Source organism: Falco cherrug, chromosome 13, assembly GCF_023634085.1.
Source record: "Falco cherrug isolate bFalChe1 chromosome 13, bFalChe1.pri, whole genome shotgun sequence".
NCBI lineage: Eukaryota > Metazoa > Chordata > Aves > Falconiformes > Falconidae > Falco > Falco cherrug.
Window position 1 is genome coordinate 35,115,458 of NC_073709.1, and position 24,395 is coordinate 35,139,852.

A 24,395-nucleotide genomic window follows, 5' to 3' on the forward strand; every position below is an offset into this window, starting at 1 on the left:
ATAAAGGCAGTATGCTGAAGCCCCAGGTATCTAGAGATTGTGTAGGCAAGATTGGCAGGTTTAGAAGGGTGTGTGTGTATTTGTTCTGTCTGTACACTTATTAGGCTGGTCAGTGCAAGATGTGCAAGATGTGATGAACATGGCAAGGGCTGGCTGGTAAGAACCAGCTGTGAGAACCAGCAGGGACACTTCATTGACATGTTTAGCATAGCTAAGGAAGGCTGGAGGTGCCTTCTTGGCCGTAGCACATAGTACTGCTGTGTGAAATGACTGGGGGAGTTGAGTGTGATGCAGTATGAAGGCTGCTTATCACTGCATAGTGATACTTAAAAAGCAGGCAACAAAAGTAAATTAATGGGATTGTGGGTGATAACTACTAATGTATTAGACAGCCTTGGTTCTCCAGCAGACCGCACATTTTTGGTCCCTGTGTTCTGAAATATCCTCTAGTTACTCCTGGGCCTAGCTTTGTACATATAGGCCAACACTAGACTTCTTTGGCTGGCTGTGATTCAGTTGTGCTTCTGTTGATGTTTGGAACCTTCAGTTGCCTCTATATTCACAGCTTTGCAGTGACATCCATATTTTTCCATTTGCTGTCACAAAAAGAACTGTTAACTCTCAAAGGAAAAATTACTTGGTGCCTAAAGGAAAGCAGAAGCCTGTTCTCCATAGGTACAGCAGAGATGGAGGGACTGTTGGTTGGGACACTAATAAGAATTTCACCGAGGATTTAACTAATGAGAACACTGAAGGCCTCACTGCCAATGACAGGTGTTTCCTGTAGCTGAGGCTTGGGCTTCCTCTGGGTTGTATTGAAACTGTGATTAGACAGTGTGTGTGTGTGAGTAAATATTCCTTAACTTTTAATATGAACTGAGCCTTTAAGATAGGCAAAGATGTCACTAAATGTAGAACTGCCATGAATGAGATTATAGGGTTTGTTGTACCCATTTGGGACCTTGTTCTCATCTCCCAAAAACTGGTGATCATCCATTGGTGTCCATAGACTAGTAACTGAGAGCAAACGGGTAATCCCTGCTCTAATGGGTTTTTTTGTTCCTCCATTCTCTGTCTCCAATATATAAGCCATTATTTGTTAGTTTCTGGCAAAAAAACAGTATGGGAGAAACACAGCATGGTTGAGGTTGGAAGGGATCTCTGAAGATCATCTGATCCCACTATCTGCTCCAAGGTGGATCAACCAGAGCAGGTTGCTCAGGACAGTGTTCAATCAGAGTATCTCTGAGGATGGAGACTCCACAATCTCTCTGGGCAACCTCTTCCAGTGTTCAATTGCCTTTATTGTAAAAACCCTTTTTCTTATGTTTAAGTGGAATTTCCTGTATTTCAGTCTCTGCGGATTTCTTCTTGTCCTTTCACGGGGCACCACTAAGAAGAGTCTGAATCCACCTTCTTTTTCCCATCAGGTATTTATAAGTGTTGATGAGAACACCCCCCTCCCCGATCCTTCTCTTCTCCAAACTAAACAGTCCCAGCTCTCACAGCCTTCCCTCAAATGAGAGGTGCTCCAGTCCCTTCATCATCTTTGTGACCCTTTGCTGGACCATCTCCTGTATGTCCTTGTCTCCTTTGTACTGGGCAGACCAGAACTGGAACACAGCACTCCAGCTGCAGCCTCACCAGTGCTGAGTAGAGGGGAACGATCACCTTCCTCAGCCTGCTGGCAGCACTCCTCCTCATGCAGTCCAGGAGGCCATTAGCCCTTTTTTGCCACCAGGGCACCTTGCTGGCTTGTGTTCAGCTTAGTGTCCTCCAGGACCTCCAGGTACTTCTCTTGTCAAACTGCTTTCCAGACAGTTGGTGCCCAGCATGTACTGTTCCCCCCCAGGTGCAGGACTTTGCACTTCCCTGTGTTGAACTTCATGAAATTCCTTTTTGCCCATTTCACTGGCCTATCCAGGCACCTCTGAATATCAGCACAGCCTTCTGGTGTGTCAGCCACTCCTCCCAGTTTTGTATCATCTGTGAACCTGCTGAGGGTACACTCTGTCCCATGACCCAAGTGATTAATGAAGTTGTCAAACAGTAATGGCCCCGGTGTCAACCCCTGGCTACACCACTGGTGGCTGACCTCCAGCTGGACTTTGTTTCCCTAAGCACAATGCTTTGAGCCCAGCAGCTCAGCCAGTTTTCAGTCCAACTCACTGTCTACTTATCTAGCCCATATTTCATCATTTTTTCTATGAGGATGTTACAGAAGACAGTGTCAAAACCCGAGGTAAACAACCTCCCACCCATTCATCTCATCTCAGAAAGATATCAGGCTCTGCAGGCATGGTTTCCCCTTCATATATCCATGCTGACTGCTCTCAGTCACCTTCTTCTCCTTCTGGTTTCCAGGAGGATTTGCTCCATGCCCTTTCCAGGCTGACCACCAGCCTGTAGTTCCTGGAGTTATCCTAATTTAGAGCTCAGGTGTTTGTTCAAATACATGAATCTGTTGGCAGAAGGACACTGTAGTGCAAGTGTGAGGTGGGGGGGTGTCCTTATGAAAGTGCGTGGGTGTAAGAGGGAGCACGGTGTGAGCAGATGCTGCTGTGGGGCAAGTCAAGTACAGAGGAGGCTCTGAATAGCCTGGGGGAATTTCTGACACAAATATTCTGACATACTGGATATCTCCCAGTTTCAGCTGACAAGAAGGCAGCTGCAGTGGAGTGTAGACCTCATGGGAGGTGCTGGTATAGAGAGGGAGAACAGGTCTGTCATGAAATGATGTCTTGCCCAAGCCCTTCTCTCTGTGCACCACCCAGTGCAGCACCAAGCACCAAGAAAGCTGTTTAACAGAGCTCTTAGGGTTTACTTTAATGTATGCATTTCAGGAATGTTCTAATAAATCCCTGCTTATTTTTATGCACTAAGGTTCAGATAAGGCTATAGTAATAGCTAAAAACGAGTGGGAAAAAAAGATCGATGCTGCACTTTTGTATACATATTAATTCTGACATAGGATTGCTATTATTGTTGGAAATCATCTATATCCACACCTAGCAATGTAATTTAAAAATCTGTCAAGGTCTTAAATATGCTGAGTAAATTCACTGACACTTGACAGAGATGACAACTTACTGCTGCCTTCTGTGTTGGAAAGAAATACAAACATTCATGCATTTATGATTTTTAGCAATTACTTCTGACTGTAGGTGTGTGATCATAGGTATTTTTTGACTGTGAATCTCCCTTATCACTAGTGCAGTTGGCATTGTACAAAATATTCCGAGACTTGCCTGCCTAAAATATGCCTGTCCAAATGATGTTGTACTGAAAAAACACAAGAAAAGTTAAGCAATAGTGGGAGCTCATATTAACTCTTCCTTACCTGTTCTTGGATGTATTCTGCAGAGTTCAGAGAGCATTTTGCTTACACTGTCTCTTACATTCCCATCTCCCAGAACCAAGAGTTTGTCTTTTAGAAAAGGTCTCAATGTAAAGAGGCAGTGGTGTATTTCCTCACCAATTTAGCCGTGTAGTTAGAATCACTCAGAAAATCTCCCTTGGTGCTATATTAGGCCACTTTTCTCCCACAGCCAGGAGAATGCCACAAATGAACTTAAAATTGTCCATGTGTTGACCCTGAGAGGGCAGCAGCTATGGAGCTTATGAGTCCTTCCCAGCCATACCCCACTGCTGGCATCTTTGCTGAGAGATCACTCAAGGGTGCTCAGTGTGAAGACCTGTGTTGATAACACTGTAGGTAAGACAGGAGGCAGTTGGAAGCACATTGCACAGGCTGCCTGGGCCAGCTTCACCTGGGAGTCCAACTTTACCTATAATCCCTTGTTTTCTGCTGTAAAAAACTGTGCTGAGACCCTCACTGAGCCAAGAAAATACTCTCTGTTCTGGTGCTGAGCCTACGGGTGCCCCCATGCTCCTGAACGTCATCAGTGCCTCATCTGAGGGATGCTAGAGTTGTGACATTGCCTGATACCCTCAGGAGCAGCACAGCTGGTCAGGGGACAGCCACTTCAGCGACTCCAGTGTGCTGGAGTACGCTTCCTCCACTGATTTGAGTTGGTGATATAAAATACTCCTTGGAAAGGGACACAGAGACACAGGAGAGGGCTGCCTCACAGCAAAGACAGGACGTTTTGGGTGATCTGTACTGTGTCTTCTGGTTCATGTGGTGCAGAGCTCTGGGTTGCCTCAGGTCTGTTACCTGCAGGAACTCTGATCTGCACTGAGGACTGAAAGCTGAGCAGGGCTTGCTCTGGGTTATATTTTGGGCTTCTGTGGCCTCAGACCCTGGGGTAGTGATGAGGGAAATCCTTGTCACTCCCAGAGGGTGCCTACAGGCAGCAGGAGGAGAGGACAGAAACTACAACTTCACTGGCTCTGAGGCAGAAAGAAGAAAAGCCAGGCTGAAACAATCAAGCAATAGGTAGAAGCAAAACACAGCAAGCTCTCAGGGTTGGCTATAACCCTGGGCAGAGAGGTAGGCTGGGGAAGAAAGCAGCAGGGAAAATTTGATGTGAAAAGGTGGTGTGTGTCTTGGTTTATTTTCCCTTCTACAGCATCATCTGTGGCTGCTCTGAGGGGACCTGAGGGACCATTTCTCAGCGATGAGAAATGGACATTTGCAGAAGAGGGGCAGACTCTCACTGCCCCTCACTCAGTGTTGAGCTGCACTTGCTGCCTATCGTAGATGATGCAATTCTTTGACATTCAGCTCTTCTGGCTTCCCTCCACAGGGGAAGAACTTGCCAGGTGATGGAGAAGGATGTATGTAGAGTTGGCCTCTGTCCCTCACACTCTTTAGATTCAAGGTTCCTGTCCTGTGCTAGGAATAAAGGATGAGCAGAAGGGTGATACTATAAGAGAAGTAATGCTCATGTGTGCTCGTTATATATACATATATACAGGTCATAACAATCAAAACCCTAAGCCCAGCAGAAATTCCAAATTACTTTTTATATTTTTAAAATATATCGAGCTCTATCAACGTATTTTTCTGGAACTTCATATTAGAGGTGTTAAACTGCTCCTGTCCAAACAGCAGAATAGGCCTGATGGAAGGTGATCCAGCCTTGATTGCTGCCAAGGGCAAAGGGATAAAAGGGGGCAGCACCTCCAGCATTGACAGTGTAATTTATGCATTAGAGCATCAGCGAAGAAAAGTGGTGTGTCTGTAACCTCAGCTTCAGCCAGGAGGTAGCAACAGCTAAGTGCGCTTGCTGGTGGGGTGTTGCAGTTTGTCCTGTCGTGGCCTGGGCAAGGTCCTTGGTCCTGTGCTGTAAAGGAGGTCCATCTGGGTAGCTAGAGTGATCCTTTTTGATGGGAGAAGTATTTTACCACGTTGGGATGATACATACATTGGAAATTGTACAATATGCTGAGCCCAAACATGGAGCAAAAATAATTCCAGTATACTTAGTTGTGCAGCCTACAAACAGTACACCCAGGACTGAATTTCTACACCATCTACGCACAGAAGAGATGGTTGTCTTTATGAGAAATTAGAGCTGCTGGCTAGAATTTCTTTCTCTCTCAAGTACTCTGTATGACAGCATTACATCTGAGAGTCTGATCTATGCAGTACCTTCAGGACTGTGAGTAATTGCTTTTCACATTTAATGCCCACCACAAGCTGAGTAGTTCTCAGACATATGAAGATAAGCTACCCACCTCAAAGCACTGCAAAGATACTGAAGGTGACAGGAAAGAGATGAGACTGAAGTTCAGCTCTTTTTTTTTCATATCATTGGCAAGGGCAACATCTCTAGTAAGGTAAGAAGAGCAGTGTTGGCTTAATAAAATACAATATTGCCTTTTCACATTTCCCAATTACATTTTGAAACCTGCAGAGACTTCCTGAAAAGAAATGCAGCACAAGGAAGGGAATGGATTTGAAAGGAAAAATGTAATTCTAGGGATGATGATCTGGTTTTGGAAACTGAGGTTGTTAACCCCTGTGAAAGCACTAGTTTCATAGCAGAGGTAGAAAGGGGAGGAACAGCTTAGCATTTTCACGGTGAAGAATCTGAAGTCATTCCTGTTAATGCATTGCGTAAAGGGAGCGTAGGAGCTGCGATCTCATCCTGGCACAAGCTGCCCTCTGTGTATGCTTTCCTACCTCTCCTGGCCATCCCAGGATCACAGAAGCAGAAAAGGGACCTAAATGTGCATCTTCTCCTCACGTCCTCCCACGGCTCTGTGTTTTGAATTTCTCACTGAAAGGAGAATTACACTCTGCCTGCCTTTCCAGCTGCTGCCAGTCCTCCGCTTACCAAAACTACAAGTATTAATGCTCCCCCTGCAGGTACTCAATATAGAAGTGTATTGGGAGGCCAGCAGTGCAAGTGTGAGAAAAGGAAAGTCCACTAACAGCCCCCAAAGTTGCCTTTGCAAATCCCTGCAGCAGTTTTAATAAGACTAATTGAAAGAGCCCTTAAGAATCCCTCATTTTTAAATCCATAGGATCATTTTGGTACCAGGTGTTTCACCTTTTCTCATACACATGGTTTCCAAGTGTGTTCAGAGTTTGACTGTTTCTATATGCAAGATGTATGGATAGCCTAATGACATGTCAAGATGAGTGATGCCAGAGGAACAGAGGTGAGGCGTGTGGCCTGAAGAGCCAGAGGAGGGGACTGACGTAGCAGAGCCTGACACTGCTGCTGTCACTCATGTCCGCGTGTGGCTGGGGAGAGCATGGCAGGCCCTCTGTAATGGCAGGCTCCCATGGTGCCTGTAGGATCCCCGGGAATTTGTAGACACAGAGCAGTAGGTAAGCCCCACGTAGAGCAAAAGCATTTTTCATCCGCCAGTGAAGATGTCTGCAGCATGCGCATCACAAACCAGGGGCGAGTCAAGTCTTTGCCTGACACCTTTTCCTCCACTCTTCTTGGTCTTTTTCAGTTGGAGGAGGACAGGCCTTCTCAGCACTCCCTCCCGAGGTACAGCCCCCTGAGAAGACTGGCGTCCTCCGTTTTCTCCTCCTCAACCCTGGAGACAGAACACTACCCTCACGTTGGTGGCACTTTCATACAGCGCAGCCGTTCAGCGGAGAGCAGCCCTGTGCGCATGCCCCACCGCAGGCATATGCCCCTCACGGCAGGAAACCACAGACTCATGCCTTCCGTCCTCCGCATTTCCAGGTCCCAGCTCCAGCAGGTGTGGGCCCGCTTCACACACAAAACATAGCCTGTTCAGGGAAGCAGCAGCCTCCATAATGCAATAATAGATCCCACCTGCCCACAATGTGTCACTACATAATGCAATATTGAATCCCAGACAACTGGCCTAAGGTACTGTAACTTCCAAAGCCCCTGCAACCAGACCCCACAGAGACTGAAAACATCTGCCTTTCTAAACCTCCCAGCAGCCTGGGTGAGGGGTGGCAGCATGGCCGAAGATGAGAGCGCAGATGGTGAACGTGTGATGTGTGAAAGAGGTGGATGCCAGGGCTCATCTCAGAGACTCGCTCGCGTAACCTGCAGCCTTGGGGTAGGAAGTGCAGGGCTGCCTCGCTGAACACATGCAATCAAGCCACAAACATTGTCAAATTATGACTGGAGTGGAGAGACCGTGGAGGTATCAGCAAGCGTTACCTTCCCCAGGCAAATCAGTTCAAGCATCTTTGTTGGTATCTTACACTGGGCCAAATCTGTAGGCAGTTTTTACTCCATCTAGATATAGGCAGACTCCCACTGGAAGCTCACCTGAGGCAGGACCTCAGGATTTGTCCCTCTTGTGGAGTTACGATCATGTATCTTTGTTGCTTTGGCTTTGGAAATCCCCTTGGTTTTGTTGCAGTTTTGTTTCCATGCAGTGACCACATATTTCCGTCTCTCTGGCTTTGCCTCTGTTACATGGCAGTGGACCTGTTTGTCTGCTCTGCACTCCTAAGCTGCTCCAAATCTACCTGCCTTCCCCCAGAGGCGCTGACTGTCAAGAGTTGGATAGCAAGGATTTTCTTACTAATCCAGCTGTTTCTAAATTCCAGAAAATTTAGGCATCTGCAGCTTTTCAGTGGCAGAGCAGCCCTGCTTCCTGGCCTTGCTTGGAAACGCCTGTGATAACAGATCTCACTTGAGAAATAAACTGGTCTCAGCACTTGGTATACAGAGCTCCTGGAGCCCTTGTCTAAAACTTGACTTGAATTTCAGATGAAAAGGGAAATCGCGATTAATTTAAATTGTCACAAGTATCCTTATTTCTGGGGTTTGCAACGATGTATTGCCCTTCTCAGGATAGCTGCAATGTAGAATGCCGGCTGTATGAAGACCACCTGTAGTTAAGTGAATGTGGTAGCTGTCTTCTATTGAAATGAGCCTTTGGTCCAGTGTTCTGGGAGAAGAGGCAGTATGGATGTTAAGATTAAAGAAGAAGGGGTCATTGCTGGTGCTCAGGGCTTTAGGAAAGTGCAAGTCCAAAGTAAAATGCTCAGCAGAAAGTACATAAGCACAGGATACAGACAAGAATAACATCTAGAAAGCTCAGGCAGATGTGATAATGGTGTGGGATAAGTATGGGTGCGGGAAGAAAGTTGTGACACGGAGGTATTATGCATAGGTAAGGTGTTTCCAGTGGAGTTACAGTGAATGCTTCCTTCCAAATACTGATTTCTGTAGGTATACGTGCCCTGCCTGAGGCTCCCTCAATATCAGATTCACCCTTCTATAAGCAATCCCAGGTAGTTCAACCCCAGACTGGGTGGGCAGTGCTTTCTGAAGCTTGTAGGGCCTGGCCGGGTGGGTCTGCACGCCACAGGACTCGCTCAGGCAGGCTGGGCATGCGCTGCATCCCGCCTGCCCACAGAGCATCCCGGTGAGTGCAGGGATGGCCATGGGGAGGGCAGCACACCTTCCTTGGGAAGGCATGACCAGTCTCTTCCCACAGTCATTCTTGAATCAATGACATCAATTTCTGTTGATTTGCCGCAAGAAAATGAGTTTACAGGACATTTCACTGCTCAGACAAAATTTTTATTTGCAATTTATTGATCAGTTTTATTTTCAAAAAAGACACTGGATATTGCCAGAAATCCTCAGTCTGAATTAACCAGTAGCGTAATCCTATTTGGCAGTTCTTCTCTTGTTGAGCACAGAAACCAGAAAGAACAAGACTTTGCTTTTCTCAAAGTGACATAAGAAGGGATGATTTCCTTAAGTAGCCTCTACTTTGATGTTACTTTTTCCATGTTCAGGAGACTTCAATGGAAAAGCAGATTCCGGAGAAAATGGAATTTGTGAAAGAAGTAGATTTAAAATCAGTAGCTCTTAATAATTTTTTAGTTCATCACCTCCAAAATACTGATGTTCATTTTTCAAGGTCGATTTTAGGAATGAAAATTTCTGTTGTTCTAATTTTTTAAAAAACAATTTTTAGTTTTGCCAGTGAAAAAAGGGAACAAACAGAATAATTGTTTAATTAAATTAAATTAAATTAAATTAAATTAAATTAAATTAAATTAAAAAATAATAGGGTATTTATAAACCCTAACCTGCCCATTTCAGACAAAAACAATGACTAGGTGATCCATACATAAAATTTGAAGTGTACTAATGGATATAATGCTGCTCATCATGGTTATATATAGAAACTGTTCTTGCCAAGTAAACTTGATACTGTTCTTTTTCTAAGTCTGAAAGTCTGATCGATAAAGGTAGTTGATTTATATAGACTTCAGTAAGACTTTCTTCTAATTAAAATAATTCATAAATTTTAAACCAACTAACCAAACAAAATATGTTTATATGTTGGTATCTCTTACAAGTGGGGATGTTTCTCATTAGGACTCCTGATCTTCTGCCCTTAGCTCAGCACTATTCCATACCTTTAGTGGCTGTCAAGAGGAGAAAAGAAATGACTGAGGAGAAAGTTTGTAGTGAGAGGAATATGGTTGGCTTGATAAAATAATACCGGCAGGCCAGCTCTGCAGAAAGATCTGGATTACTTGATAAGTGGCTTGCATTCAGACTAATTCTTACATTCAGCCAGGGACAAGGTCATGTTTCAAGTACGAAGAATATAGGTCACGTGCACAGAGTGTGAGAAACTGTGCCCTGGGGGGAGGTGCTGTCTCCCAAAATGAGATGTGAGTTAGAGGGAATAATTAGCTGCATGTAAGTTCTCATTATGCTGCTACAGCAAAACAAAAATTTAAAAAGTCTTCTTTGATGTATCAGCAGGAAAATGAAGATGTGAGCAGAGGAGAGATCTTTTGTAATGGTGAGACCACTACCAGACATCGAATCCAAATCTTGTCTGGAATTTTTAAAAAATGTTTTCAAAACCTAAAAAAGGAGAAATAATACAAGAATCATTTGATTCTGTAAAACCTGCCTTGTAGAATGAGCTTGAAGAAATGCAGTCTGTCATTAAAGACCAGACTAAGAGGTGACATGATTGCTGTTAGGAGTACCTGCCTGGAGAGAGCAAAAGAGGTTTTTAATCTGCCAGGCAAAGATATGGGTCGAGGTGCTGGAAGGTAAAGTAACAGAGGTCAAACTAGAAGAAAGATGCTCATTTTAAAGACATGGGTGGTAAACTGCTGAAATACATCATTGAAAGACACTGAATTATTCGCTGTTCAGATTCTGTAAGGTGGGATATTGATTTCTAAACCAATCCTGTTAAACCATTGAATTTGGGCTCTATACCAGAATAATTGGACATGTTGCTGTCACCTGGGTTTTATGGGAAGTTTTATTTTATGATCAATATGTCTTTTACAATTTAATTCTAAACAAATTAATTGGTGCTAATGGCTGGAATCCTGATGTTACAGTAGTATGCAGAGAGTATTAAAAATAGTCAAGTTGCAGATTTTTGTAACATCTTCATCTAAGGCTGTAATAATTACTGTGGAATCCACATATTGTTGAGGAACACTGGCAAATTAAAGAAATGTGAAAATAGCTCTCTTTTTATATATATGGAAATGTAATAAATTAATATTAAAACTAGTTACAGTGCGATTCTAAAAAACAAATCTGTAGATTACATTTATATTGCATTTATTTATTGTGTTTCATTTATAATGACTGCAATTATAAATGTAAATATGTCCCAAATCAGTTGTCAAAAAACCCCAAACAACTAGAAAGCTCAAAGGCAGTGGCAAGCAGCCATTCCCCACTGCAGGCTGCCCTTTCATGGTCAAGTTAGGGGAACAGAAGTGTCGGTTCTCCAAGAGGTACCCTCCTACCCCCACCCCAGTCCACCCGGCCCTTTCAGCCCTTTCCCCTGTGCCAATGCCGGTGTTCATGTGGCTGCACAGACCTGCACGGGGAGAAGGAAAGATGTTTGCAGCTTTGGCTCATTTCCCACGTTGGTTCACTGTCCACGTGCACAACTGACAGCACTGGCAAGCCAGGGTCAGCAGGGGAAAAAACAGCTGATGGAGGGCTGTCAACACAAAAAGTGATCATGGGGCTACAGGCTGAAAAGTTAGTGGCACTAGTTATTTTTCCTCTTATGTTTGATAAGGTTCCTCAAATTCGTCAGCTGCAGTAAGTCAGTGTAAATCAATACTAGTGAAATAAGATTCCCTTTCAGCATCAGACTCTTTAGGCAAATTGTGTTCATTAGAAGGGCCCAAACCCAGGGTTTGCATCCTGAAAGAGGTGTTCTTTTTTTTTTACTTCCCACTATACATAGTGCTTGTTCTTCTCAGAATCCAAAATGAGGATTGAAATGAGTATTTGCCACTCCTTTACAGTACAGAGATCATTAGCATCAGAAGGAGAGGTAGCTGTTGCTAGGATCTCATGCTCTACTTCTGTGAGCAACTGCACATCAGTCGTACATACATACAAAAGCCATCTTTTTATATCTTAGTCTCTTGGATCCTTTCACTTTCTTTCTATGCAGAATGGGAGACGTTTCCTATTTATCACTCTCTCCCCAGACTCCTTCCCATAGGAAGGAGCTAATGAGACGTGATTTCTCTGAAAATGTTACTGTAAATGCTTGGGTTAACCTAGCACGAATTGGGTAAATGTAGTTATGCCTGCACACATTCACTTTCAGTGGAGGTTTTAGGGGGGAGGGGCTGGCTGAACATAAACTCTGCTGACAAAGGAGCAGCTTTGCAGATGCCAGTGTATCTGCGTAGGAGCAACCTGCTGATATACCCGTTCTGAGGAAGTCCCCCTTGTGGACCTGACTTTGTCCACCATTCCCATACTTTTTTGCCAGTGTTGAGGGGCAGGTAAGTGGAAGAGTTATGTCGCATCACCTCTTTCACTGAAGTCTCTTTTGTTACAGTGATGACAGAATGTAAGATAGAAATGTCCTGTGAGACAGCCGTATAGGTGATACAATCCTATCCCTGTGCAACCTCTTCATGAAGAAAAGTATCTCTTGCTCTTCCACTCCTTCTCTTTGTTGTGGGTCTGAACCTGGACATTGTGGTGGTCAAGGCTGCTGCAAGACTGTTGCTCCAAAAAGGACAAACCGGTTCAGAGGTTGTGTTTGCTGGGCTAAGTGTCTTTCTGCTTCCTAGAGACTTCCAGCCTGGACCTATGCTTTCCTTTCCACATGGAGATGTTGACTCCAAGACCTTTCCTTCAGCTTTTTTCCTGTAGTTCATGTGGTGATTCTCTTAGGGTCCCCAAGGACAGAGGCAGATCAGCTCACCTCTCAAATCCTATGTCCAGATGACTTTTGAGGAGTGCATAGGAAGCTGTTCTAGCTGCCTTTCATTTCCTAGGTACTCAGCTGAGGGTGAGGGCTGGAGCACACCTTCTCCCTTCCAGTGCTGGGAGGCAGCAGGCACCACCTGGCTGTGAAGGATGTTGGCAGTTGACACCTCCCAGCCCAGGATGAAGAAGCTCTACTTGGATGTTGTCCTGCAGACTGGGTTGAGATAAGGCAGCTGACTCGAGGACTGGCTGACATTCTCCTCTGGGATCTCGTCCACTGCTCCATAAGCAGAGATATCACTGCTCAGCTGCCACCCAATTAGTTTATTTTTAAACCTCAATCTGGATGCAAGAACAACAGGAGTCAGCTGTAACCCAGAGCTGTTGGTAGGCTTCACATACAAAGTCTTGAGGAGGCAGAGCCCCCCTCGTCTTCGCCTCACTGCTTGAGAAGCTGTCTTAGATCTAGTTGCCTTTTCATTCACCCTTGCCTATCCCATCTCTTCCCCATGTGACAAACATTTTTTACTCCGCCCCGGTTGCGATTGCGTTTCCCACTACACACATTCACCTGCCCCTGTGGTTTGCCTCTGTTGCCATTCATGCAATCTCCCGCATACTACGAGGCATCCCTCTCATCCTTACTGCATCCCTGGGCACCTGCACTGCCTCCTACCTTTGCCATTCCCAAGAGTATGCAAGGCTTGCCTCCTGCACCAGTTACCTCTGCGTTGCCTGTCTCATGTTGCACCATGTAGTCCCTGTAGCGCTTTGATCAGCCTCTTGCCTTCCCTCCCTCTGATTTCCTGGGAGGAAACCGTGGAAAATGGCATATTGTGGCACTTGGGGCAGTCTTGGCCCGGCACAGAGTCTCTGTGAGGAGTAGTGATCATGTTGTTTAAAGACAGTTTGATGTCAAAGATGATGATGGAAGATACCCTCCATTTTCAGGACATTTTCACAAGTTTCAGGTCGTGGTATCCTTAGGACTTGGCAATCTCCCCAAAATTATTGTGTACATGAACAGCTAATTTTAGAGAGCCAGCAACGCCCTCTCCCTTGAGACAGAGCTACCATCTGTGATTGCAAACCACATAGATCACCAGTTAAACACCACTTCTGTTGTTGTGAGTTTGTCCCTAAGTTCCATTTAAATTAGTGCCTGATCTCAGTGAGTGAGAAAATGTCTTTAACTCCATTTGCAGGTTGTAGAAGCTCTTCCAACTGCATGTTTTCTGGACTGGCAAAAGTGCCTGTCCCCATTGTCCAGCCTGGGAGTTGTAGGGAAGGAGTCCAAATAAAAATAGAAATAAATAGGTTATTTCAAACAGCCAGGCCAGGGCAATTTGAAGTGCAACAGAGCTGATGCTTTGTCCATTGATTCTAAACTTTAATTCACACTGGTGTTTCCTCACTGCCTGTCTTACCTGGAGGTACCACAGGGTGGTGGATTTTTTCCATGAGGATTGGTGTTCTTGGCTTTGGCACAAATAATGACAGTTCTTCCCTCACCTGGGCTGTGCCACTGGCATTAGGCCATCAAATTATCTTGTTTTAAACAAGCTCTGTGTTTCTTCTGCAATCTCATTTGGCACTTAGCTCTCCCCAGCTGCTCCTGCGGCACTCAAACCCGGGTGTTCTATGAGAAGGCAAAGTGCCTTTAAGAACCAGTCAATCTTTTTTCCTTTTTGAAGTGAAAAAAATCAGATTTTGGTATATTTTTTGCACATAGGACTTCTGGAAAGAGGTCTATTGTTTCAAGTGGATCAGTGATAATAAGCAAAGGTGCCCTCATCACCTTTCTCAGCCTGCTCACGAGGCAGAGAGGTTGAGTGACTCTTCAGTAGCTGGGCTGCATTTCTTTTCCAAAGGTGACTGAAGCCCATTAACATACACCTTCTTTTCTAACTCCTCTAAGGCTGTGGGCACTTTGAGATGAGAAACAAAACAAATGTCGTTTGGGACATTGCTCTGTGCTTCAGCCTTTCCTCCAGAGGGTTCACTTGGGAGTGTTGAACTACCTCATCGGTACCTCATTAACTACCTTTTGTTTTGGTAGCATCACCAGGCTTCAGTTCCATCTTCATCACTTGCCACACTACCCCAAAGCGTACGGCCTCTTCTGAGAGACTTGGTCATTTGTTTTTTAGTAGGCGACTTCTGCAATCAGATGGGAAACAAGCGCAAACACCTCAGTTTAGCCTTTCCAGAGTGTATTCAGAAACAAAACCAATAGTCCCAGTGCTGTACCTTCCTGTGGCCTCTGAACCCAAGGGATCCCCAAGTGCTTTATTTCTCCTGTGAGCTGCTTCCCTGCTGTTTGGCGTGCCGGACCACTGGAGGAAGTCAGCAGCAAATAAATCCTTTTCAGAACATGTCAGGGTGAAGCCAGATGCGAGAGTTTGACTGCACAGAGAGAATTTCAGGAGGCAGAATATTATTTCATGATCTGGAAATTGTGAGGACAGAGGGTGGGACTTATATACCAAATACGACAAATATCATTGAAGCATTTCTTTGACTGCAAGTCACCAGGAAGTTAACTTGCTGTCTCATGTAAAAATGCACTATTTGAATCTGGTGCTGTGATCCTATGTAAATAAATTAAGGCAAGAAAATATAGCCATTGCTAGTTTAGTCCTGTATTGTAAAATAGCTCAACAATAGGGCACACTGTGAGACTGAAGAGCAGAAAGCATGGAAAGACGTCTTTCAGTCCTTTTCCTGGTTTCTAACGTCCTTCCCTCTCACACTTCCATCAATTAATCTTCCGTGATGTGTATATGTGGATCTTTTTTAAGTGCTTGGCAGCGGCACAAGACTATTCTTGAAAATAGGGGGCAATTTTCTAACTGCTGCTCTGGAGGGATTGGTGACAGATACCCACCAAGTTTGCCCAGCAGGTCGAGCATCTCTTCCTTAGGCTACATGGAGTCTTGGGAGTCTCTGTGGTATCCAGTCACATTTCGTATTACATCCACAGAACACTGCGTCAATGACCTGATTTATTTTTATTGTAAACCGCTGGGTTAGATGAATGACACATTTTATTAATGGTTGTCAGTGGAGATTTATTCTCACCACTCTCAGAACTTTACCTGGAGCTGAGACCATTTCGCAACTTTCACATTGAATAAGAAAGGGCTCTTTTATCCCAGTCTAGTCAAAAGAGAAGCTTTTATTTTTTCCTTTTCCCTTTTTCCTTTGGTGACAAATGGGAAAGAACTATTTGGAGATAGTTATTGTGTGTTTGTCTAGCTCTCCTTGGCAGTAAACAGATGGGCTTCAGGAGGCTAGCTGAAGAAAATAAAACTGCTTTTCCTAGCAGACAAGGTCTGAAGCCTTGAAAATCCGTAAACTCCTGTTAGTGTTTATAGTGATTAAATTGCCCCAGGTATTTCTCAGCTGGGAACATGGGGTGCTTTTCTTCTTGACCTGCTTCCCCTTGTAGTTGCCAGCCCTCCCCAAAGTGACTGGAGGAGACAACAGTTTCTGGAGAGGCTGACCAAAGTAAGCCAGATGTGCTTCCTGATGTCACTCTGGTCCCCAGGGTGCTGTTGGGTGCATTTTGCTGGAGCTTCCATTTCTGATTGTATGCATGTTTGTCTATGTTCCTGACACACACGTGGAGTGTGAATGGCCACGCATGGTCATGCCTTACAGAAGCATTTCTGTGCCGGGGTGGGCCACTTTGCACACATCCAAGTGCTCAAAAGGCTGTTGCAAAGAAAGGATCTCAGTCGGTTACAGAAAGTATCCTTGTGGTGTCAGGTTCAGATGGCACACCTGGCCTCCTTTGCGCTTTGCAGATCTGATTTCAGCAGCCTGGCACAGTCCAGTTTTCTTCATTCAGTGTCTTGTAGCATACACATCCCTTTGCCATCAGTTGGTGGCAGAGTGTTCTGGTGACAGGAACTGCTGCCACCTGGGACGTAATTTATTAGTATGCAAACACCTATTCTGGGTAATGTTAAAATACTAAATAAAATGCATAAAGGCTGATCACTGCGGTACTACCTTCCTTTTTGTTTCATTTTTATACCATGTGTTTTGTGTTTGGGTTGCTATAACACACAGACCTGCATTTGCAGTTCCATGGGACAGTGCAAAGATTTAATTTCTGGGAAATGTTTCTAAGTGTTATTTGATGTATTGCAACTCCTTTGTATTACAGCCGCCATTGAAAAAAATGATGTTGCAATGAATGTACATTTTAAACAAGCTGCTAACCATGTAACCTGGGGATTGGAAGCAATCCCCATTTTACATTTACTTGCATGTCTTTTAGTGTTTGAAAAGAAAATGGCTTTATGTTTGGAGGTTTTATTTTTTCATATGCAAAGTGTTTCAAGTTGGTTACCTCATCTAGTGCACTTGCCTCATAAGAATCCCCAGGGCTTCCTCCAACAACTCCAACAAGTTTCTCAGTTTTATTGAGTGCAATTAATTGATCTGGCAGCATGAAACACAGTAATGGCAAATTTCCTCTGAATAAGTGAAACAAGGAAGATTTCCATGGGGCTCTTGCCCCTTCAGCTTGGTCCTTCCTGAAAAAAAAGCCAGATCAGGTTCTTACTCAGCACTGCTGACTTCTGGTTATTTTCATGACTAAGGAAGATGTTTAACTTTCATAATATCCTTCTTCTTCTTCTTTCTTGCTGCTATTAAGTTGGGACTAGAATAATTTTTGGATTATCATTTCCTTCCACTTTGCTCACCATTTCTTGAGTCTCTGATAAAAATGAGGTGGTCCCACACAGGGAGCTCTGCCTTGACTCTTGCTGAGACACTGGTGGGTGCAGGGGTGGGAAGCTAAGTGGCAGGCGTACCACCTTTACAGAGCTGTTGCTTCTGTCCAAGACGCTAGGAAAACTGGCACAAACCTAACAACATACGAAAGCACAAATAGGGAGGAGCAGAGCACTCACCCAGCATAGGACTGGACTGTCCTAGTCACCATGGTGAAGAAAAGAAAAAAAAAAAAAAGAGAAAGGCTGTGGAGCATTTGATGGTCAGATGCTGGAAAGAAGAATATCTCTCTGACACTTATGGTGCTGATTCTTGGAATGCGGAGATCCTGCAAGCAAGCGTGGCAGCTCTAAGACCCCTGCTACTTTTACCTCATCTGATGCTGGTTTGAAGAAAGCTGCTTCAGAAACTCAGATTCTATTTTTTTTCCACTCACTGTTGTCAATCCTGCCAGATCTCCCAGTCCCAAACAAGCTTAGTCTATGTTGGCAGAGGATAATGTCACTTCCAGGATATGCTAAGGTCCTGATAGTATCCAAATCAAAGCTGTTACGGAGAAGACCGGACTATGGCTCTTGCTGTCTGTGTGCCATCTGCATCTCTCAGGACTAAGGCCTCTTCCCATTCCCAATGGAACAATTAGCGTCATGTCGGGAACTTGATTTCTGCTTCTTGGACTTTCCAGCTCCCATGAAGAATCTCAGGGACCAGCATATCCTTCCTTTGCATTACCTTGTGTCACCTGTTAGACTTCAGTTGCTGTTAAGCAGGAGAGAGTCCAGACCACATTTAACCAACTGCTTATTCAAGTAGGAGGTAGATGTAGTCATTTCTACTGAGAGGAGACAAAAGCTGTAGGTAACCTGTTGTGCTTCCTGGTTTGCTTGAGAAACTTCATCTGCTGAGGCTTGAGCTTGCTTGAAGCAGTGGATCTCAGGGAAGTCCCCTTCAAGCAGATCTCCAGCAGCTGGAGGCACAGCAGAAGGGCTTCCTCAAGTTGCCAGAAGTTCTCATGGATTGCTAGGAACAGAAGGTTTGAAGAAGCTGGGGAAGTTTGTCTCAGGGGGAGGGCAGCAGGGAGATCATGGGGAAGCAGCCTGCTGTAGCTTTAAAGGCAGTACTGAGCAGGGATCTATTTGGAAGGACGTAGTTGACTAAAGGGATCCAAAGCTTGTTTTCCTTGAGTCTTTTTATTCTTCCTGTATCTAATCCCTTTAGAGCCTAAGGTCAACCCCTTTTTGTACTGCAATAACACTGTAATATATGCTTGCACTAATTCTTCTGGCACACCGAGCATGCAAGACCGATTTAAAGCTTTTTTCAGAAGAAAAACACTGTATTATTGTGTATATAGAAATACTGAGAGAGAATTTTAATTCTGTCTCCTGTATAAAAGCATGCATTGATTACCTGTATGTAGACCATGCTGTAAATGCTGCAGAGTACTGTAAAATCCTACACTTGAAACCACAACAAACAGGCAATGTCATCAAAAACAAAACAAAAAAGAAGCTGTGCAATGGATTTTGTGCCTTTTTTAAATCCATGTATGTTAATCCAGACAATCGGGGGGGGGGGGGAGGGGGGCGGGGGGGGGGAGGGGGAGGAGAAAAAAAAGCTTGTATACTACCAAAACCTTATTAAAGAATCAAAGGCAGCAGCTTGGTGATGGCTGGGTTTTTTTGTTTGCTTTCTTGCTTTGTTTTTCTACTCCCTTTGCTTTCCGGCTCTGGGAAGGTTGTCCCCTGCTCGTCCTTGGGTACGGGGGAGCACTGGGCAGGGAGATGAAGGACTTCTGGTAGAACAGTGAGCGTTTAATTATCTTTTACTAATGTGATCACTGAAAACTTTCAGTTAAGACGGATCTGGGAACAGAAATGAAGTTCCATGACTGCTGGAGATGTGTTTCACATACTGTGGAAAAGCCACACTGCGAGTTCGATGTGCATCAATTTAGGCTAGTACCAATGCCACTGACTTGAACCCGGTCATATTGCTGCAGCAGAATACAGCTAGCCCCAACTTCTGTAAGTTTTTAGAGCTCTGCCTTAATGATTCCCACCATCCAAACTGGCTAAACTTAAGCTGGTACAATTCAACACCCACAAACACAGCAGAAACGTTTTATCACATTTGTCTTTGTTTCTTACACTGGGCATCTTCCCCTGGCTGGCAGCGTGGTGTGCATAGGGCAGGTGGATGGCTGTCTCCCAGCAGACATTTGACAAGGTGTTTAAGAACACCTGGTAAACTTCCAGACCCTCCAGGCCCCAAAACCCCATGGAGGTGGATGCAAAATTGTGGCTGTCCTACAAGTAATGCGCTCCTGCCTGGGCTGCTCAATGGATCCGACCATGCTTGCCTTGCACCGTGACCCCCTGTGACAGCAGACTCTGCTGTAGAGTGACATGTGGCTCAGCCCCAGTGGCTGTTGGGCTGTTGGATATCAGGCTGGAGGAGGGAACACGGCGGTAGACCCTGTCTGCTTTGGTGAGAAGTGCACAGTTACTAATCTGGTGGTTTTCTGGAAGTGGCTGGAGAGGGATGCTGCAGGCAGTAGGTGCCTACAAAGGCTCTGATGCCTGTGGAAAGGGTGGTGGAAACTGTCCCCCTTGCAGGAGAAGCACAAGACCACAAGTCCTCCAAAGCAGACAGCAGCTTGTGCCAACAGTGATGGTCTGGGAGGATTAGGCTGTGGTCTCTGATTTACAGGGTAGTACAGTGTCTGAGTCCCTTTTTCCCCTGGGAATTGTGTGGAGGGTCAGGATTCTTCTGAGTCAGCCTGCAGGCAGGGTCCAAAGCCCATCTGCTCCATGACGAATGCTTCCAAGTGTGTTTTGCTTTGCCTCTGTAGGGATGTTGGTGTGTGGCAGATGCGTACATCTGTCAACACTGCAGAAGGACGCACTGATACCATAGCAGTAACCATGGTCTGAGACATGGTTCAGAGCATCGTCTGAAACAGAACAGTAAATGAGAGAGATACAGCATTCCCTAGGCTTGTGTTAGGCAACTGTGATTTTTTCCTGTACTTGGTGGGGTTTGGGTTGTTTGGGGGGTTTTTTGGTGGTTTGTTGTTTTTTTTTTATTTCACTAATTATTGCATTTAAAATGTTTAAAACCAAGAGATGGAAGAGGAAAAAAAATAATTCTACAGTCTAAGGGAAAATTGATTAGGCTTATGTGGGAAACTGTTCCCTTTCCCTGACATCAGTGCAGAGCCACTTGGGAGAGCAGGCTTTTTAGGTGGCTGCTGGGCCCGGTCTCTGCCATGCCACAGACTGCTCTGCTGCGGGGGCACAGGCACAGGGGGAGCTGTAAGCTCTCTTCTCTATGCCCTCATGAGTCCTGAGGTCACTAGAAAGCCATCCAGGCAGAGCAGGCACTGCCATCGCCTTTCATTGCTGTAGCGACCTGGGCAGGACATGCACAAGCACGTTAACAAGCTGGATGCCAGTACTGCTCCTGAACAGACCAGCGTGAGACTGCTGCGTGCTGCTGCCTGAGAAGAGCACGCCTAGCTACATTCCTGTTACAGGGCAACCTGGGAACTTACAACGCACAGTTGGAAACTTGCTGTAGCGAAGTGGAGTCTGCATCTTTGTTGATTGTTGCAGTATTTGCAGCATCACTGGGATGCAGGAACTTTACTGCCACCCATACTGGGCAATGCAAGTCTCCTCTGAGGATGTCTTAGTGCCAATGATCCTGCTAATTGGAAATCCCACCAGTTTACAGTGAAGACAAACCCCCCAGACTCCACTTAGCTGTTCATGAGCACAGGGGCAGAGATGGGCTTGAAGGGGCAGGTTTCTGCCTCTGCCAAATATGAACAAATAGGTATTTTTCTTTCCTTCCTTTCTATAACCTTACTCTGGCCTCTGTGCAAAGCAGGGACATTTACTGCCTTCCAAATACTTATTGTCACCCAAAGGAGTTACCAGCCAAATGGAGTTTAAACGCAGTCTCCATTTAAATGGAGAGATGGAGTGTTGAAGAGGTGAAATGCAAGGACTTTGTGGGGAACACACGCTCAGACACAAATACTGCCATACACATTCCTGGGCAACTGACTGGCAAGTCAAGAGAGAGTCAGGAGTGAAGATCTGAGCCCAGGTGGGTGGGAAATAAATGGTTCATTGTCCAAGGAGCTGTGACTCTGCAGGCAGAGGTCAGAGCTTGCTGGAGGTGGAGGAATTCCTTTTGACTCAGATCCAGCCAGCTCCAGTGTGGCTCTGCTCTCCTCACTCATGGTCTTGGTAGCTTTTTAAAACTTGGTGGCTGCCTCAGCTCATGGCATAGTTCCTGCTCCCAGTGGCATGAGCCTAGCATAGGGCTGCCGAGGTGATCTGGAACTAGAAACTTAAGACATGAGGAGAGGCTGAGAGAGCTGGGTTTGTTCCACCTGAAATAAAGGTTGAGGTAGGATCTTATTTCTTCCTTGAACTACCGGATGATGCCAGACCCTTCTCAGAGGGGCACAGTGAAAGGATGAGACGTGATGGACACAAACTGCATGAAAGGAAAATTAGATATAGGAATTAGATATAAAGAAATACTTTCTCACCAGGAAGAGCCTCAAACACTAGAACAGAGTCCCAAAGAAGTTGTGGGATCTTGGAGATCCTCAAAACTCATCTGGACAGAGCTTGGAGCAGCCAGATCTGAGTTGGTCCTGCTTTGAGCAGTGGTTGGAGCAGAGACCTCCAGAGATCCCTTACGTCTTTGTTATTCTACAGTTTTAAGATACAGGCTAAGCCTCTCCACTCCAGATCTTAGGGCATCTTCCCACAGTTCCTCCCCATTGGTACAGCACAGCAGGAAAGTTCTTCTCCAGCCCTTGGGGAATAGCCCTGGAGCAGCTGAGTGTGCTGTAGTACAAAAGGCACATGATGACTGTCAGAAGAGGGGACAAACATCTCTAGTGAGGGGCTTGCACTGGGAACACCTTGTTCAGCAGGGCAGCCACTTGCAGCCAGCTGCTGATCACATCAGCTCAACAGCGAAGACAGTCTCAGACTTTGATGCCCTAGGACAGCCTTCCTTGTTAACAGCTTCAGGTGATGATAGTAATGAAGGTAAGAAAACCTGTGTTAAAATAATCTTTGACCCAAGAGGCATTTCAATGGAGTTTCTTTTAGTTAGGTTTGTAAGTAACTTCTGTCCTCCATATTTTTTGGCATATTCATGTTCTTTGGGTTTTCTGTGGTGTGCATTTACAGTGGCAAAACAACCACAGTCTCGGGCTGCTTTAAGGAATGCATTCTGGCAATGTTGGGGTTGTACAACAGATCAAGCAGTCCAAGTCTCCCAAAGGTGGGTAGAAGCCAAGCAATCACTGTTGTGCTTAGGGTGCAGTGTCCATGCAAGGAAGTAGGAAATACATGGGGAAAATGAAATGACAGACAGAAAGGCAGTCCATTTGCTAAATACTGCAAGGAATTTGTACAGCCAGATGTGGAAGTGTGTGAAGGCTAGAAAGGTATTTACAGCACGACTCAGTGACAGCAGAGGGCGACCAGAGCAGAAGGAGGAAACAACAGCTGGGTTTATTGCAACAACGTCATGCTGTCCAGCTCCATGTCACACCTTATTGCTTAGTGCAGTCTCACCTGAGAAAAAGCTTGACGTCTTGCAAGGGAAAGAGGTTTGATGAAAGAGGGGTTGCTGGAAACAGGGTTGCTGGTGGGACAGACTGCAGGACACAGAAACCATGTCTCTGGCTTATATAGAATGTGCACTGCATGGCTGGATTCAGTTCTCCTTGACCAGAAAGCAGATGAGATGACACAAGCTCCTCAGAGCTGAGAGGAGATTTGAAGGTTTATATATGCAAAAAGCAACCAGCAATCTGCCAGCTGTGCCATCAACCACAGCATCTAGAAAATGGGGTGAAGTAGAGCAGCAGGGGAACTGTTGTTGGGGATGGGGAACTCTCTTTCCCTTGGGAGGCTCAGCACGAGGCATGGTGTTGGGCAAGGCTTCTGTATCGGTCCCAGTCCCACTGGGGAAGCATTTGTTTGATCAGACTGCAGGGGTAGCACTGTGGGTGTATTTCTTGAGAAAACCAAATCCAGCCAACAGGCAGAATCCAGTCTTGGCTGCCGAATGGACTAATTTCCAAGAAATGCCTGAGGGAAGAAGCTGAGTGGGTAATTTCCTTTGCAAAGGGTGGTAAGCCCCTCTTACCACTTGAAGTGGCACTCTGTCATCCTGATAGAAAGAGTGGGTCAGTGAAAGCCCAGATCAGGCTGATACAGGGCCAGGCTTCAGCTTTTATGAAGAGAAGCAGCTTTGGACTCCAGAGGGATTGCCCAAACCAGCTTGTGTTTTAATTTGTAAGATATAAAAAAAAAATAAAACGGATAACAAGTTATCACCATGCATAACAGCTTGATGCTGCCCAACAGTCTATTTGAAATGTCCCTGTTACACATGAGGATGAAGATCTTACATTTTTCAGGCATACCAATAGTAGTTGCTCTGCACAGAGTAAGATGCAGATTTGCAGCACAATTTCAAACTGTGTCATTGGACTGAAAAGGTGTTGAGGGCTTCTCCCTGCCCTGCAAGAGACAAAAAGGTCCGTTCCCATAGCCAGGTGAGCGTGCTAGCTGTTGGCAGCTCTGTAGCCCACGCAGCTAAATAGGTGCTTGTTTAGCCATGTAGCCAAAACATCATCTGATGCTGTTAATGCTGCTTGGAAACGCAGATGTTTGGAGCCCTTCTGTTCGTGATTAGACATTTCAAGGGCAACATGTGATGCATTATTGACTGGTTGCATTTGTGGAGAGGCTTTTGCTTTCCAGCCCTCTTTATAGAAGGGTGACCTAAATGATTTTTTTAAAGTTCATTTTGCAGAGTGGTGCTGCTGGGGCTTTCATTTACAACCAGTTGTTAATTAGGCCAAACTTCGGTGGGCATTTCCTATTTATTTTGCCCTTTTTTGCTTGTTTGGTCAAGTGTGTGCATGTATGTGTGAGCTGCTGCTTTTCTGTTAGTATTATTTGCAGTCATTTCACAGCCTGGCACCTTACG

At 45.2% G+C, this 24,395-nt stretch overlaps 1 protein-coding gene across 8 annotated transcripts in view; it reads left to right on the plus strand.

Moving 5' to 3' along the window:
* Window positions 1–24,395, plus strand: part of TTBK1 (tau tubulin kinase 1) — a 122,961-nt gene that overhangs the window by 87,219 nt on the left and 11,347 nt on the right. The window lies entirely within an intron of this gene.